General features: G+C 41.6%; 1 protein-coding gene across 3 annotated transcripts in view; it reads right to left on the minus strand.

Moving 5' to 3' along the window:
* Rev1 (REV1 DNA directed polymerase) overlaps positions 1 to 13925 on the minus strand; it is a 72725-nt gene extending 58800 nt beyond the window's left edge. For all 3 annotated transcript variants that reach the window (XM_052193059.1, XM_052193060.1, XM_052193058.1), the window contains exon 1: positions 13837 to 13925. The gene's annotated coding sequence lies outside the window, so the exon portion shown is untranslated. The remainder of the gene's footprint in view (positions 1 to 13836) is intronic.
* Positions 13926 to 16551: the final 2626 nt, after the last annotated feature.

Here is a 16551-nt window from a genome sequence, read left to right on the forward strand (position 1 = left end):
TCCAACTGAAGAGCCAAAAATAAGCCCATACACCTATGGACACTTGATCTTTGACAAAGAAGCCAAAATCATACAATGGAAAGATGAAAGCCATCTTCAACAAATGGTGCTGGACTAACTGGATGTCTACATGTAGAATGAAAATAGATCCGTTATTTATCACCCTGCACAAAACTGAAAGCCAAGTGATCAAAGACCTCAACATAAAACGAGATACACTAAATCTCATAGAAGAGAAAGTAGAAAATACCCTTGAATGTACTGGTACAGGAGTCAATTTCCTGAACAGGACACCAATGGCTCAGGCTCTTAAGATCAACAATTGATAAATGGGACCTCATGAAACTATAAAGATTCTGTAAGGCAAAGGACAAATCAGCAGCCTACAACACATTGGGAAAGGATCTTCACTAACCCTACATCTGACAGAAGGCTAATATACAAATTTTACAAAGAACTCAAGAAGTTGGACATCAACAACCCAAGTAGCCCAATTAAAAAATGGGGTACAGAACTAAACAGAGAATTCTCAACAGAGGAATCTTGAATGGCTGAGAAGCACTTAAAGAAATGTTCAGTCTTTAGACACCAGAAAAATGCAAATCAAAAGAACTCTGAGGTTTCATCTCATTCCATCAATAGGACTTAAGATCAAAACCACAAAGAGACAGCACATACTCACCAGGATGAAGAGCAAGAAGAACTTCTTTGCCAGTGGGAGTACAAACTTAAACAACCACTTTGGAAATCAAATTGGCAATTTCTCAGAAAACTGAGAATAGTTCTACCTCAAGTCCCATCTATACCAGTACTAGGCATATACTCAAAAGATGCTCCGACATCCCACAGAAATTCAAAGCATTACAGCAGAACTATAATTATCTAAGTCCACTTCTGAGTATATATCCAAACTCAAAGTAGGGAAACATTTATCTTTGCACCCATATTCAGAGCAGCAGCATTCATAGTAGCTAAAAGGTACAAGCAACCTCAAATGTACATTGACATAAGACCACAAAAACAAAATGTGCCATATACTCTTATGAAATGTTACTTACACTTAGAAAATTTAACATATGCTACAACATAGTCATGAAAATATTATGCTAAGCAAAAGCAGCCATATGTAAAACTAACAAAGATGGTATTTTTTTTAAAGCAAAGCAAAGCAAAAAAAAAAAAAAAAAAAAAAAAGCTAGGGGGAGAAAAAGATAAATACTCTAATCCTACTCAGACCAGATACTTCAAGTATTACAAGAGACTGAAAATAGGACGGTGTGTTTTGGGACTGGGGGTAGTAACAGGAAGCATCTTAGGTCAAAATGAAAGGGATCTACTGATGAACTGGTAATGTCTTTTGTACACTGTATTAATTTTGTACTGAACTTCCCATTTTAAAAAATGGTTAAGACCAAAGAGATGGCTGAGCAGCCAAGAGCATTGGCCGCTCCGTCAGAGGACTGTGGTGGGCTCCATTGACAGTACTCTCATAGTGATTCACAACTGTCTTTAATTCCAGTCCCAGGAGTAGCCACTGCTGTCTTCTGGCTTCTGTGGTTACCAGGCATGAGTGTGGTACAGAGTCATACAAGCAAGCAAAACACACACACACACACACACACACACACACACACATAGGATCATCAAAATGTTAGGTTTTTATGTTCTAAGCATTTTACCGTTATTTTAAATACCTTTTTAAGGCAGAAAGTTAAAAGCATGCTGCAGGATGAGACTGGCAAATGAGGTGGATGGGGAGCACAAAGCCAGGAAGAGTCAGCTTTCCAAGAAATCTGTGCAATAGGGCCTATTACATTTTTCTTGGAATGGGGGCAATGAGAGACCAAACACAAATACAGCTTTTTTTTTTTTTTTGAGACTTTGTTTTGACTCAACCATACAGAGAAGACCATCAATGTTTCAGGTTATGGTTCTCAAATTTCTACATTGTAAGAGCAGTACCAACACTCTTCAATTTCATACCTTATGAAGCCTAGCAGATCCAACCTACATATGAACGTTAGAATTTTGAATTTGAAGAGATACATACCAAGCTATTTCATGTGAATACAAAAGCTACACACCCAAGTGAAAGAGCCCAAGAACTATGTCCATAAAAGCACAAATACTAGCTTTTATTTCTAGACTTGTTTATAGGGATTATAAACCAACACGATGCACATTCTAAGAACAGTGTTATGTATAAGATACCTTTCAGGGAAAAAAATGTAGTACAGCCCCAGGATGCTCTAGGCAAGCTTTATGTGAGTACCTACCCCATGTCTTAAGTTATGGGTGTTCCTCCTCCATCTTTAGTTTCTTGTGCTCTTTTCCCCTACTACAATGAAACAATTTCTATATGAGATTATATCCATTTTTTTAGATTTTTTTTTTTTTCGAGACAGGGTTTCTTTGTGTAGCCCTGGCTGTCCTGGAACTCACTCTATAAACCAGGCTGGCCTCGAACTCAGAAATCTGCCTGCCTCTGCCTCCCAAACACTGGCATTAAAGGTGTGTGCCACCACTGCCCGGCCCATATTTTTAGATTTTAAAGTAGGGTTTCCTAACTCCTACACCAGACTCCCAAGCAGCTGGGACCACAGACAAGTGTTACACTCAGCTAAGGCATTATCTTGAGAAAGTCCACACAGAAGTCCAAGAGTTTTATTAATAAAGGTGGCCACAAGCACTCTCCAAAGCAAAACAATGGAGAGAATGGATTTGCCCTTGCTCATAATCCTTTTCTGGAAGTGACCCTGATTATCTTTTCCTGGGAGTTTTCTGTTAGCCTCCTCCCATTACTGACTGGTGTTCATGTGTGACTGAGCTTCATAACACTTTTACAGAACAGACAGGCCAACTACTACTGCCTTCTAGAATAGAGAAGCTAGAATACTGATAAAGATGAACTGCTAATTTGTGATATAAAATCCTATTTGTGTTTTTGGAAACAGGGTCTCACTGGCCTGGAACTTGCCATGTATACCAAGCTGGCCTGAAATTCAGAGATTTACCTCGCGAGGCTTCCTGAAGGCTGTATTAAAGGTGTGTGCTATCATGCCCAGTTATACTTTTCTTTAAAATTAATGTTCCATAGTTTCAAATGAGAAAATAACAATGACATTATCACATGTTGCTATGGAAGACCACGTCTACTGAATCAATCTAGTTTAGTACAATTCAGTAAAAATAGTGAGAACAGTGAAATGGCCTAGCAAGTAAACATGCCAAGTCTGATAACCTAAGGGTCATGACCCCTTTGGGGTCAAACAACCCTTTCACATGAGTTACATATCAAATATTTACATGATTTGTAACAGTAGCAAAATCACAGTTATAAAGTAACAATAAAAATAATTGCATGGCTGGTGTCACCACTACATGAAGAACTATATTAAAGGTCACATTAGGAAAGTTGGGAACCACTGTTGTAGAGGGAGCACACAGAGACTCTCATAGGTTGTTTCCTAACACATTCTCTCTCTCTCTCTCTCTCTCTCTCTCTCTCTCTCTCTCTCTCTCTCTCTCTCTCACACACACACTCACACACACACACTCACACACACACACACACACACACATCCCCACATCTACCACCAGCCATACAATTTAAGTATAATTGTTTTTAAAAATAGGAAAAATGGATGTTTCGCACCAGAGAATTTAGTATCTATCTGTGGTAGACACATTTGCAGTCATATTTTTAACAGAACTAAGGATGAAACCTAAACCCTAAACATAAGGTCTACCTAGACTAATTCCAACTTGTCCATATGCATGTAAAGTAGGGACATAGAGTCAACTTGGTCCTGTGTAACTGACTTTAAAAATCAGCACAATCTTAGCTCTTTATGGACAGAGTTGAACCTGACCAACTCTCTACTCTCATTCTATACATTTATTAAAACAAAACCCTTCTTCATAGGCTGGAGCACCTTTATAGAGGCTCACAACCACCTGTAGCTACAATTCCATGGGATCAGATGTCCACTTGTGGCCTCCACAGAACTAGTGACACATGTGGACATAGATGTATGTCACTAGAGACATACATGCAGGCAAAATATCCATACATATAAAAGTAATTTTAAGACACCATAAACAGATATACCACTCAAAAAAAAATATATATATATATATAAAAACTTTTAAGACAATCATCCCCAACCAAAATAACAAGAGTATCTAGTACCCAAAAAAGGCATTATCTTCTAATTTTCAATTTTTCTTTCATGTTTCCTACATCTTTAATAGGATACAGAGTTGGCAACTGTAAATTACATTTCCTAGGTGCCTCTAAAATCAACAGTATGCACATGACTAAATTCTGGCCAGTAAGGCAAAATGCATAGGCAAAATGTTTGTCATAGTCTTTATTTTTATCCTCCCTAGTATTGGAGAGCAAATAGCTTAAATTCTTAAAGAAAATTGCTTAATTTTATATCAAGAATGCATTTGTAAAGTAAAATAGTTTCAACTGCAATCCCTAGAGAATGGCTAAGCAAAAAGAAACTGTGGCTCTGAATAGCCTGACAATTGAAATGTTAACCACCTGAATTAGCTGCCTACATTTGGACTATCACAGGCAAGAGAAAAGCCTCAATACTGTGTGCACTGGATCCGCAGTCTTTTCCAGCAGCTTAACCTATGTGCTAAGAAACTTAAGAACACATTTTAGTATTAGTAATTTATTCCACATTTAAATTAACTATACAGATTGTAAAAGACAGTACGATGTATAATTAAACGATCTGGATACACTATTATGGAAAATGCCAACAAAGGTTTCTAATTCCTTGTCCTGCTTAGCTTTGTTAACTTGGCATAGCTTAGAATCATCTAAGAGAAAAGCCTCCACTAAGGAACTACCTAGATTAGACTGACCTGTGAACAAGTCTCTGAAGGATTGCCTCCATTTTTAATTAATGTAAGAGGGCCCAGACTAGTTATGGGAGGAACCATCACTAGGCAGGTGTTTCTAAACTGTGTAAGAAAGCTAGGTAAACTTAGGACTATGAGTAGGCAATAGATCAAGAAAAAAAAAAAAAAGTCCAAAGAAGAAGTAAAATAGCCATGCCTGTGGAAAAACAGCAAACAATTAAACAATTATCTGTAGGAAACGTTAAGACTGCATTCAATCACAGTAAACTTTGAAACCACAGGATTTCATGGGTCATACACCCAAGTCTAATAACAGGTAAGGAGCAGAACTAATATCAAAGAAGGGTTTTTTTTTTCCTCTGGAGCTGTAGTTTCTCATTCCTGAGCATCAGAAAAACATAGCAGACCTGTAAAACTAAACACAGACTACTGCATCCCAACCTAAATGATTCTGATTCACAGGGTTTGGGTAGGGCTAGAAATGTGTATGCCTAGAAATTTCCCAGGCAATTCATAGACTGTCATGGGCTGGCTTTGCTGATATTGGGAGTGAAGACAGACTAACCCAGGAGCTGAGAGGAAAAGAGCATTGCGGCCACGTGGAGCTCTGCCTGCACGAATTTCACAGGATGTCTACTGCATCCTGTCTGCTCTCCCACATTCCTCCCCTCCTAATCCAGATCAGATAGTGTCCTTCAAACACACTGCCATTTGCAGTTTTCAAGGTAAGTAAAGTATAAACCGTAATGCAAGGTAATCAGAGATAAAAGACTTACATAAAACTAAATACAAGATCCTACATTAGAAACACTGACAGAATGCAATCAGTGCACAGAGAAAGCAACTCAAGTTGGAGAAGAAAGCCACCAAAGGAGTTAAAGGAGACATAAGCCGAGACCAGTAATGAAATAGTATGTGTGCGGTTAAAGGTAGAAAGGAGCAGGGTGGGGAGAAACACCAATGATGTCAGAAGAGAGAAAGAAATCATGAAACTACTAAAAAGTCAGAGAAGCTTAAGGCAACATTCTGGAGTTAACTGGGAAGTAGGACCTGTGGCCAGATGTAGACAAACTGACATAGCTGAGAAATGTGACAGAATGCCTTGAGTATCAACCTAAGAAGCTTAAATCTCACTTTGTATTTTAGGGAAGTACAAATGTCCATGTATAAAGAGCACAAGAATGAAGGCAGAAAACCACATCTTGTGCATTCCACTGTACAATACGCTACATAAAATTTACAAGGTAAATGAGCATCAATAATAAGCAACTAAAAATAATTTCCTTGGAGGAACTAAAGTTTAAAAATACGATCTAACTTGGTGTTGGGGAGATGGCTCCGTAGCAAAGTGGCTGTCCTTCAAACATGACACCCTGGGTTAGGGTCTTCAGCACCTACATTACAAAAAAAGCCCAGCACGGTGGCATGAGCCTTTAATCCCTGGACTCTGAATTGGATCTCTGGAGCTCACCGGGCAATGGCCAGCCTGGACTAGCTTAATGGATGAACTACAGAATCAGTGAGAGTGCCAATCACAGAAAATAAGGAGCGAGAGATCCTGGACACCAAACACTGACCTCACATGTACACACCTACAACTGTACATATCCTATACACAATGTGTGTGTGTGCATGTATGACTTTTTTATATGTTCCATTTTTGCAAGTCTCTTTTCTCACTAATTATTAAATTCAATGTAACTACAAATGTATATAAAAAAGAGAAAATTTAAGTTGCCAGAACTTCTAGATTCTTCCCTTGCCTTCACCCTGAGACTTCTCATATACAAAAAAAAAATTGCTCCCTTAAAGATGAGATGCTACATTCTTCAAGATATTCAAAGTGTGATCCAGTTTAATTTAAGCTCATTTAGTACACTATGCTTTGTTTGGTTGGAGCTTGTTCGGTTTTGACACTGGCTCTCACATAGCCAGGTCTGGCCTTAAATTCACTAGGTAGCTGAGGATGATGGTCATGACCACGATCCTCCTGCCTCAGCCTTCCAATTCCTGGACTACAGGTATATACATAATGGCCCCTACTATACCTAACAGATTCTAAGAAAGTTAATTTCAAGAGAGTTTAATATGACCTTTGAAAGACAATTAGACCATTTTCTATTGGTCATCAAGGACTTGCAGAAGAACATTAGCCTCCACTATCAGAAATCTGAACAGTGTCAGTACTGCCTCTTAAGCACTAAAATTCTAAACAGCAATCTTCAGAACATTTTACAAGTCTAAAAAATATATTTGTAATACTTCCATCTCAACTCCAAAAATCTCACTTTTTTTCAGTAAACTGTCTAGATCAAACAATGTGATTCAAAGAAATTCCAAATACCAAAATTTTCATGCAACTGAGTATTTTAAAAAACCAGAAAAGTGGGGCTGGAAAGATGACCCAGTGGTTAAAAGCACTGACTGCTCTTCCAGACTCAGGTTCAATTACTAGCACCCACATGGCAGGTCACAACTGTCAGGAACTTCAAGATCTGGCACCCTCACATAAAGACATACAAGCAGGCAAAACACTAATGTATATAAAATAAAAAATAAAGGAAAAAACCCAGAAAGTATCTATAAACCCAACTTACAACAGAAGGTATGTAAAGAAAACATTTGACTGAGACACACATCAGCCTGAGTTTCAGATTTTATCGCATCTATTATAATCCTCCAACAGAAGCAATCCTTTCAGATTTTGTGTGAGGCAGGAGATAGCTATTTCCTCTGAATTTCCTTTTGGATAGGTCAGGAGGACCTTGAAACTCAGGATTTACTTTACTTGGAAGTTTCATGGGTTCTTTCCCCAAGGTTGCACAAGCAGTTAACGATTTACTAGGATAGCTAGGTGGAAGAGTGGCCTATTAATATGCTTCATGGTTCAATGCCCAGCACAATGGAAAGGAGATCCTGCACTCAAAGAACCTAAACTAAAATTTCAGCGCTATCATTCAGACTGTGCCTAAAAGGTGAAATGGTACAGTCTTAGTAATCTCAGATGTAGGAATGAGAGTTTAGATATTATATAACCATTACTAAACCTTCAAGAAGTTCCTCTTAAACCTTGAGTGGGATTAAGAAAGACTAAACCAAAAAGCAACATTCTGGTTCACTTTCATACTAGACCCAAGTACATAATACTAACATCAGTCACAGACATTTTTCTGTCCACCCCTACTCACAAGGAAAGGCCAGGCGGTGGTGGCGCCCACCTTTAATCACAGCACTTGGGAGGCAGAGGCAGGTAGATTTCTGAGTTCGAGGCCAGCCTGGTCCACAGAGTTCCAGGACAGCCAGGGCTACACAGAGAAACCTTGTCTCGGGGGAAAAAATAAATAAATAAATAAATAAATAAAAAGGAAAGCCATGGGGGACAGATACACAGATGGTAAACTTCAGTCCAAATACTAAAACCTAAGTAAAACAACAGCAAAACCTGATTTGGTAATACACACTTGTGCTGGTGAAACAGACACTTAATGTTCTCCCTAACCAGTCAGCCTAGCCTACCTGTCCAAATTCCAAGCCAGTGAAAAACCCCGTTTTATAAAAAACAGTGGATGGCACCTGAAAACCAGCACCCTCTGGCCTGCACACACGCAAGCTCACATACACAGAGCCACAGGCCCAAACCAGCCTGTAAAAGGTTTTTCAAGAGCCAGTAAGATAGCTTAGTGGTCAAAGGTTCTTGTGGTCAAGCCTGATGCAATGAGTTCAATAGCTGGAATCTAAACAGTAGAAGGAAAAACCTGACTCCTACCAGATGTCCTCTGACTTCTACACATACACACAAATAAATAAATGTAAATTTTAAAAGGGGGTTAAAGCATTTATCATCAAGCATGAGGATCCAAGTTTGATCATCAAAACCCATGTGGATCACCTTCCCACAAATTGTCCTCTGACCTCCATATGTACATACACACGGATGCACACAGTCACGTGCAAACAAAACTAAGGAATGTAATTAAAAATACATAGGTTTTTCAAATCATCTCTTCTAGGTCAAGTAGGAAAGCACACAATGTAGCTATATTAGAACAAAAATCAAACTCTTTTCTGGTGTCAATTTTCTAAGGATACATTTCTCAGAACAAAGTAACTTTAAAAGCCACAAAATCATCCATACAATGTTAAGACTCTTAAATGCTGACACTCTTGAGAACCCAACTCCCTTCTGTCTTCGGTTTACAAAGCTCACTTACACCACTACCTCTCCTCTCACGCCTTCTGTTTCCTCTCCCCCAATGTCCATGTCTAAATGGATATTAAACTCTTCATAAACTACAGTTCTGGGGGCTAGAGAGATGGCTCCACGGTTAAAAGAAGTTGCTGTTCAATTATGAGGCCCAGAGTCCAAATCTCAGATCCTGCAAACACCTCTACGACTCCCAGGGGCCGGACACCCTAACTATAAGGAGCACACACTTGCAAGCATATGACAACAATGAAAATATTTATCCTTTTAAAGTGGAACCCTTTGGCCACGAATTAGGGAGAACCCTTGGTCATGAATCAGGGAGAAGCAAAAATTCCAGTTCCTTTTGTACCCTGTGACCCAACCAAGGGTCTCTACAAATCTTTCTTTATAAGTATGCCAACTTTATACAGTGCTTTTGAATATTAAATGAGCAACCACTTAGCAAAGGGCCCTGGAAGATAGTCCATACACAGTAACTTACCAATTATTATTAAATTTTGGAACAAATGGTAAAAAGACAAGTATTTCTAAGTTTCAGGCACAAGGTTTAGAATCCTATGACTTAAAGCTGAGTCTGATATATAAAAGAAATTACAAAAAGCCATTTTGCCAAGGACAGATGCTAAGTAAAGATATCTAGTGTTGAGCAAATATAATTGCCATGTGCAAAATCTTACATTTGTAAGAATAACTTAAGATGCATTAACTCAAAGTGTCTATTAGTACAAAGTCATGGTCTCATTTTCATAAATTCTAAAGAAAAAAAAAAAAAAAACGCGTTAAAAAAAGAAGAGACTGGGGCTGGAGAGATGGCTCACTGGTTAAGAGCACCAACTGCTCTCTTCTAAAGGTCCTGAGTTCAATTCCCAGTAACCACATGGTGGCTCACAACCATCTGTAATGGGATTTGGTGCCCTCTTCTGGTGTGTCTGAAGACAGCAACAGTGTACTCAAATACATCAACTAGATAATAAATAAATAAATAAATAAATAAATCGCTAGGTCACTTTAAGCACCAAATTGAGAAACAAAATACAACATGTAAGGAAAACTCCTTGTGCAAGATGGCAGAAAATATCACACCAGAGATGATCAAACACCTCTTCTTCCTACACACTACAAAAAACAGGCTTCCATAATATCTTCAACGATTTTCCTGTCTGAAAATAAGAAACCCCAACAAGTTGTCTCACTACGATCATATTTCTAGTACAATCTCAAAGCAAAGTCCAAGAAAGCCGCTCTGGTGGGTGGCTGTAAGGAAAATTACTTAGCATCTTCTTTAGATTGAAAAATAAATCTTATATACAAATTAAGACTAAAGTAAGGTCATTCTCAACAGTTTAGTTTTTATTTTATTCTAGATGGAGAAAGTAAAATTTTGGTAAGCAACAAAATTTCATTTAAAAAAATCAAATTTTAAAATGAATTCAATTTTATCTCACATCAACAGTAAAAAATGTTGTCAGAAGCTGGGCAATAGTGACACATAACTTTAATCCCAAAACTTTGGAGACAGACAAGTGGATCTCTTAAGTTTGAGGCCAGCTCTGGTCTACAGGCTGGTCTAGGAGAGCAAGGGCTATAAAGAGAAATTCTGTCTCTAAAAAACAAAATAAAAATGATGTTAGTACATGAAAAACAATCAGGTTTAAGGTTTTTTTGTTATTTTATTTTTGTTGTTTTGGGGGGGTTGGTTTTGTTTGTTTTTTGTTGTTGTTTAATAAGAACTGAAAAGGCTCAATAAATGCCTATTCTGCAAGCCTAGAACCTAAGCTCAGATCCTTATCCACACAGTACCTGGTGCAGTGCTGCACATTTCTTTCTAACTCCAACACTTTGTCTCACAAGAGGCGGGTCCTAGAGGTCCGCCAGTCCAGCCAAAATGGCACACTCCAGGTTCAGTGAGAAATTAAGGTAGAGACAACTGGAAGACATTGACCTCAGACCTCTGGCCCCTACACAAAGCATGGGAAACTCAGGCCTATGTTCTTTAACATGATTAACTTAGTACTCACTATAATGCTACAAAGTAGGTAATACTATAGTCACCACACACAGCTGAATAAAATGAAGCCCCAGGTCCAGGGTCATGCAGTCAGTAAAAAGGAACAGGCAGGATCTGGACTGAAGGTGTCAAATATTCAAATCAACTACGACAATTATTGTTAACAATTTTTACTAAGAGCCTATTATGTACCATACACAGTTTTAAGTACTAGGGATAAAATTACGAATAAATCTAATAAGATCTCCACCCTCTAGTTAGGAAGAGAGAGCCAACAAATCTAAAGGGAATAATTAACAAAGTGAAAAGTATATCTGATCATAAATACAAAGAAGAAAAAGAAAAAATATTTAATTTAATGTAAAAGCAAACAAAAGAGTCAAATGACAAAAAGAAGGAGACTAGCTTATCTTTGAGGAACCAGGAGAAGTTCTCTCAAGCAAAGAACAGCAATAGAAGACAAGAACAACTGCCACCACCCAGAAGAGGTGTCCAGTGTACCTGCCAGGGTAGCATCCTAAGCCTCAATAGTGAGAGTTACGGGTAAGGCTGAGGTGAAGTTGGCAACTGGTGGCAAGGAGAAGCCGCTGAGATTCAATTCTGTATGTAACCCTGAGCTTTTGGAAGACTTGAGAACAGAGAGTTCAATCCAAGTTCTTTTTGAAAACATCGTTCTGGTGAGAACAGCAAGCAGAGTAAGGACAGCAGCAAGGGTGCTAGCCCGCAATCTAAGGAAGACAGCACTGGACTGAAGGAAGACTCGCCTCTGTCAAGGCTTTCAAGGAGATGAGATACTAAAGGAACCCGCAACTTGTCTCTGAATTATCACTTCTGATACTCTCAAGTTCTGTTCAAAGAAAATTAAAATTTTAAAATGTTTATTAACATCTACATTAATATTTCAGTTGGCACTGTTGTACTAGAAAAGAAGCAAAACAGTATTTTTGGTTGTTTGTTTTTCAAAATTCTGTTTAACGTACCCTATGATTTATTTTGGTTTTTATTTCTGATGGGGTATAACTGTGCAGGCCCTTACTGGTCTGTACGTCACTATGTACATCAGGTTGGCTTCAAACTACCAGAGCCCCCTGCCTCCACCTACCTACTTCTGAAAAGAACCAAGCCCGGTTCATACTATGACTATCAATCCCTTACATTCTAATGAAGCACAAAGAATCATACCAGCCTTCAGTACCTGTTCACCTGGAGAGAGCATTGCTACAAGAGTATAGCACAGAAAACACTAAGTACCTGTAGATTCATAGTCTCATTAGACGCCTTTCATTTAAGAACTAAATTATTAACCCAAACTGGAAAATGATGTCTTCCAACTATAAATGAAAAGCTTGTCTGTCCAAAGTCAACTAGCAGAGACAAAATTCAAGCCCATATCTAAATACTTTGATCTTTCCACTTCAAAAGCCATTAAATACTCTATGTTTGTTCAATATAGGTATATGTAGTCACTAGAATGTTCTTACAGTGACTGGTTATTGAGAACAAGGAGTTACATATTTAAGCACATTAATTTTGAAAATTTGTATTTTTCTACCTGAGATGATCCCCACTCTTTTAAAAAAAATGAACAAATATGCATTATTTACCATAAAAAGGAGTAAAGTTTCATGACAAGATACACGATTTGGTACATACTGACCTCAAAGGACCTACAAGACACAAACAAGAAAACAGAGAAATTCAAGAAAAATGCCAAGTAACTAAGCTAAGCAATGAACGAGTGCACTCGTGCAGACTGAATTCCTGGTAAGCTTCCAAGTGTCCAGTACTGCAACATTTGCCCAGGCAAAGCCCGGTAAATGTAGGAAAACAGACTTATGGGATGTAAGGTTAAGCTGAGCTAATGTACACTGCATGGGAACAAGATTATGGTATTATTATTCTACCTAAAGGAAGAACAGGGACTAGAGAAGCCAGAGACCAAGCAGATCATTTAAGAGTTGTTACATAGTGCTTAATAGTTACAATTCCTTCTAATGAGGTCTCTGTGCTTATAGCATACCATTTCTACTTATACCCAGCCCAAGAAAAATCCGAGGCATGTATCACCTGTAGTGGTTTTTAAACAATTAAGGAACGATACTACAGGAAGGTCAGTGCTTTGCAAACCCGGGACAGGAAGAGTCTCCAAACAGACAAGTGCCCCCTCGGTCTACTCCGAGTGTTATTTTAACAGCACACTCAAGTGTGAACTGAGCACCTGTATGGACACTTGGGGACAGCTGTCCTGCACAGATAAGTAACAAGGAAAAAGGAGTGAGGAAAACACCGCCTCCGGGATGCCCGAGAACAAGGCGGAGGGAGAAGCTGGTGCACCGGGGACGAGCAGAGAGCCACGGCGCGGGCTCCGGGTGCCCCTGCCACGTTCTGCAAACGCTGGTGGAGCGGACGCTCGAACGCGCGAGGGAATGAATGGCCGATCGGCCAGGCGCCGGCGCGGGAGGAACCGGGTGACTTGCGACGCCGGCGGCGGGACCCGGAGGCAGGGCCCGCGGGCGCCCGGGTTGAGGCGCAACGGAGCGCGGGGTGGAGGGGGAACGGGAGGTCACGCGTTACATAACCCGGCGGCCTGAGGCGCGAGGCGGCGCGGCGGGCAGGAGGCCTCGTGACAGCACCGCGGGCTCCTGGCCGCGGCCCCGGTGCCTCCGGCCGCGCGGGCGGGCGGCGACGGCGACGGAGGCTCGGCGCCCCTCCCCCACCCGCCGGCCCGGGGGTCGCTCACCTTCCGCGCCGCCCCAGGCCACCATGCCCGGGCCCAGCTGCTTCCTCGGGCCTCGCGAGCGTCGCCGTCGTTCAGCGCCCTCCCCGCGGCTGAGGGGAAATGCCGGGGAAGGCAACCGGTTAGGCAGCCGCCGAGCCGCACCGCGCCGCGGCCCACGCGCCCTCAGCCGCGGCGCCCGCCTCGCGCCTCCGCGGCGGCTCCGCCCCTCCCCCGCCGCCCCTCCGGCGCGCGCCCGGCTCCCCCTCCCGTCCCCGCCGCGGCCCGCTGGCCCGGCCCGGCTCGCACTCACCGAGCGCGGCGCACGCGCGCTGCTCGCGCCCGGCCTGAGGCGACCCCGGCCCCGCCCTCCTCTCGCGCCGGCGCCCGCGGGGAGGGGGCAGGGGAGCAGCGCCTCGGCGGCACGTGACCGTGCGGCTAGCTGGGCGGGGGCAGCGCGGGACCCGCCGCATCACCACGCTGCCTCCCGCCCGGGGCCCGGCGGCTAGTGGTGCTGCAGCGACGCGCAACCGCGCCCCGCCCCGCCCCGCCCCGCCCGGACTCCCCAGCCGCCGCGGAGGGCGCGGGTGCCAGGAGTAACCCAGTTGACGACCGCGCAGGGTCGGCCGAGGCTTCGCGACCAATGTGCGGCGCCACCTAGCGGCAGCCCGGACGCTCACAGGCTAGCACAAGCTCGGTCGGAGAGTGGAGAACCGCGGCCCACACGGTTCTGCAGGTCGCTTGCTGGCAGCCAGCTTGGCTGTGCCCACACAGTCTTACCACTGCCAGTCCTGTGTTCCACCAGCGGCTGCTGCCTTTTCCACATGCAACACATAGACCTGAAGAAAATTGCTTTCCCTTTAATGGTTTAAAAAAAAAAGCAGCTACACAAGACATTTATTCATGAATGCCTAAATACACCTTCTAGCAAAATAAAAAAAAAAAAAAAAAAAATAAAGCACAATCGTCTCATAAGGCTCTTTTTCCCGCCTCTGTGGTGTCTGTTCAGTTGGAGACTGCATGGTTATTGTGATAGTCTTTATTGTTGTAATGCTCAAACATTAAGCCAACCAACTCCCTAGGCTATACACTTTGGTTCCTTCTCCACCTTAAGACATTGGAAAGGAGTTTGCAGGTACTCTTTTTAAAACTGACTTTGCAAACCTGAGGTTCCTTTCCCAGAAAGACAGGAGATAATCAAAATACCTCTCTATATACATATATACATATATACATTTGTATGTATATATACATATGATATATATAAGTCTGTCTCGATTTTAACCTCTCCTCCTCTGCTTCCTTTGCTCGCTCTCCTTTATGAATTCAACTTCAGTATTCCCTCCTTACTCCTAGAAAGTTGCAGGTTTCTCTGGACCCACGATTGAAGAGATGATACAGTGTAATTTCAGGAGTTTCAGAACGAGCTCCTAGCTGCAACACCAGCAGGTTATGTACTGAAATGCCACAGGGGGGGAAATAAAACAATGAGGCTTGTGAGGAATTTTTAAATACTGTCTCTATTAAGCAATTATTTCCAGTAAGGAAAACACTGAAACTTTATTTTTGAGACTAAAAAATAACTTGTGAACTCTCAGGAACCCTGCTCACTGGCCAGCATCTTCTGGCTTGCTCCTATTCCTTCTACAAGTAAGGCCACCCGCCCAGGGGCGGCACCACCCACAGTGGGCTGGACTCTCCCACATCAATCATCTATCAAGACAACGTCCCACAGACTTGTCCACAGGACAGTCTGATAGAGGCGTTTTCTCAGTTGACGCTCCCTCTTCCGGGATGAGCCTAGTTTGTGTGAAGTTGAAAGAAAGTAACCAGCACTGTCTTGGCAGTAACAGTATGAACTGCACTAGTGTGCAGCCTCTAAGGAAAGATGTCTTTTTCTGTAAAAACAAACAAACAAAAACCCCCACAGACCAGAGAGGTGAGCAGAAATAATGCTCTAGAATCCGTGTTATGAACAAGTTTGCCCAGGGTTTATTTTTATCTACTTCGGAAAGTTCTTATTTCAACTTTATTATCAACATTTACTTGTTCATCTATTTATTCTCAAAAAGACTATTTTTTTTTCCTTATGGAAGGTGAGCTAGGCTTTGGAGACAGCACCTAAGATGGCCCATCTGGACTCCACACTTGGGAATCCTTGGGGTGCTGCACCTTTTCACTTCTTTCCTAAGCTTCATTAAAATGGATTTTTTAAAAATTTAATCGTAACTGACACCTTAAGGGGCCTGTAAGAATGCAGGTCAATGACCCTTTTAGGGCAGTGGACAAAAGGACATGACTTCTGCTTCACGTTCACTTGGCATCGGGCAATAAATTCCTTGGAAAGTCCACCTCTCAAGTACAAATATATATACTCAAGTGCTCCTGCTTGCTCAGCAAGCATTTATAGTATATATGTGAATATATACTATATGTTTGCATATATATGTACACACACACACACACACACATACGTGAGCATGAAACTATTAAAGTTTGTTCTGGAGCCACTGAGAGTGGTTTGCTCACAGTGACTCACCTGGCCAGGTTGTGCTGATTATTACAAAGCATTCCCTCCATTGAGCTGACAGATGGAATAATGAGAGGGCGTGGCTCCAGCACAGGTGGACAGGGAACAGAGGATAATGGAAGCAGAGCTGGCTTGCTAAGACTCAACGCTCTCAAACATACACACAGGTTCGTATTTAACCTACACAGTTCACAACATTCACTGTGACC

Source organism: Apodemus sylvaticus, chromosome 9 (genome assembly GCF_947179515.1).
Source record: "Apodemus sylvaticus chromosome 9, mApoSyl1.1, whole genome shotgun sequence".
In the NCBI taxonomy this organism is placed as follows: Eukaryota; Metazoa; Chordata; class Mammalia; order Rodentia; family Muridae; genus Apodemus; species Apodemus sylvaticus.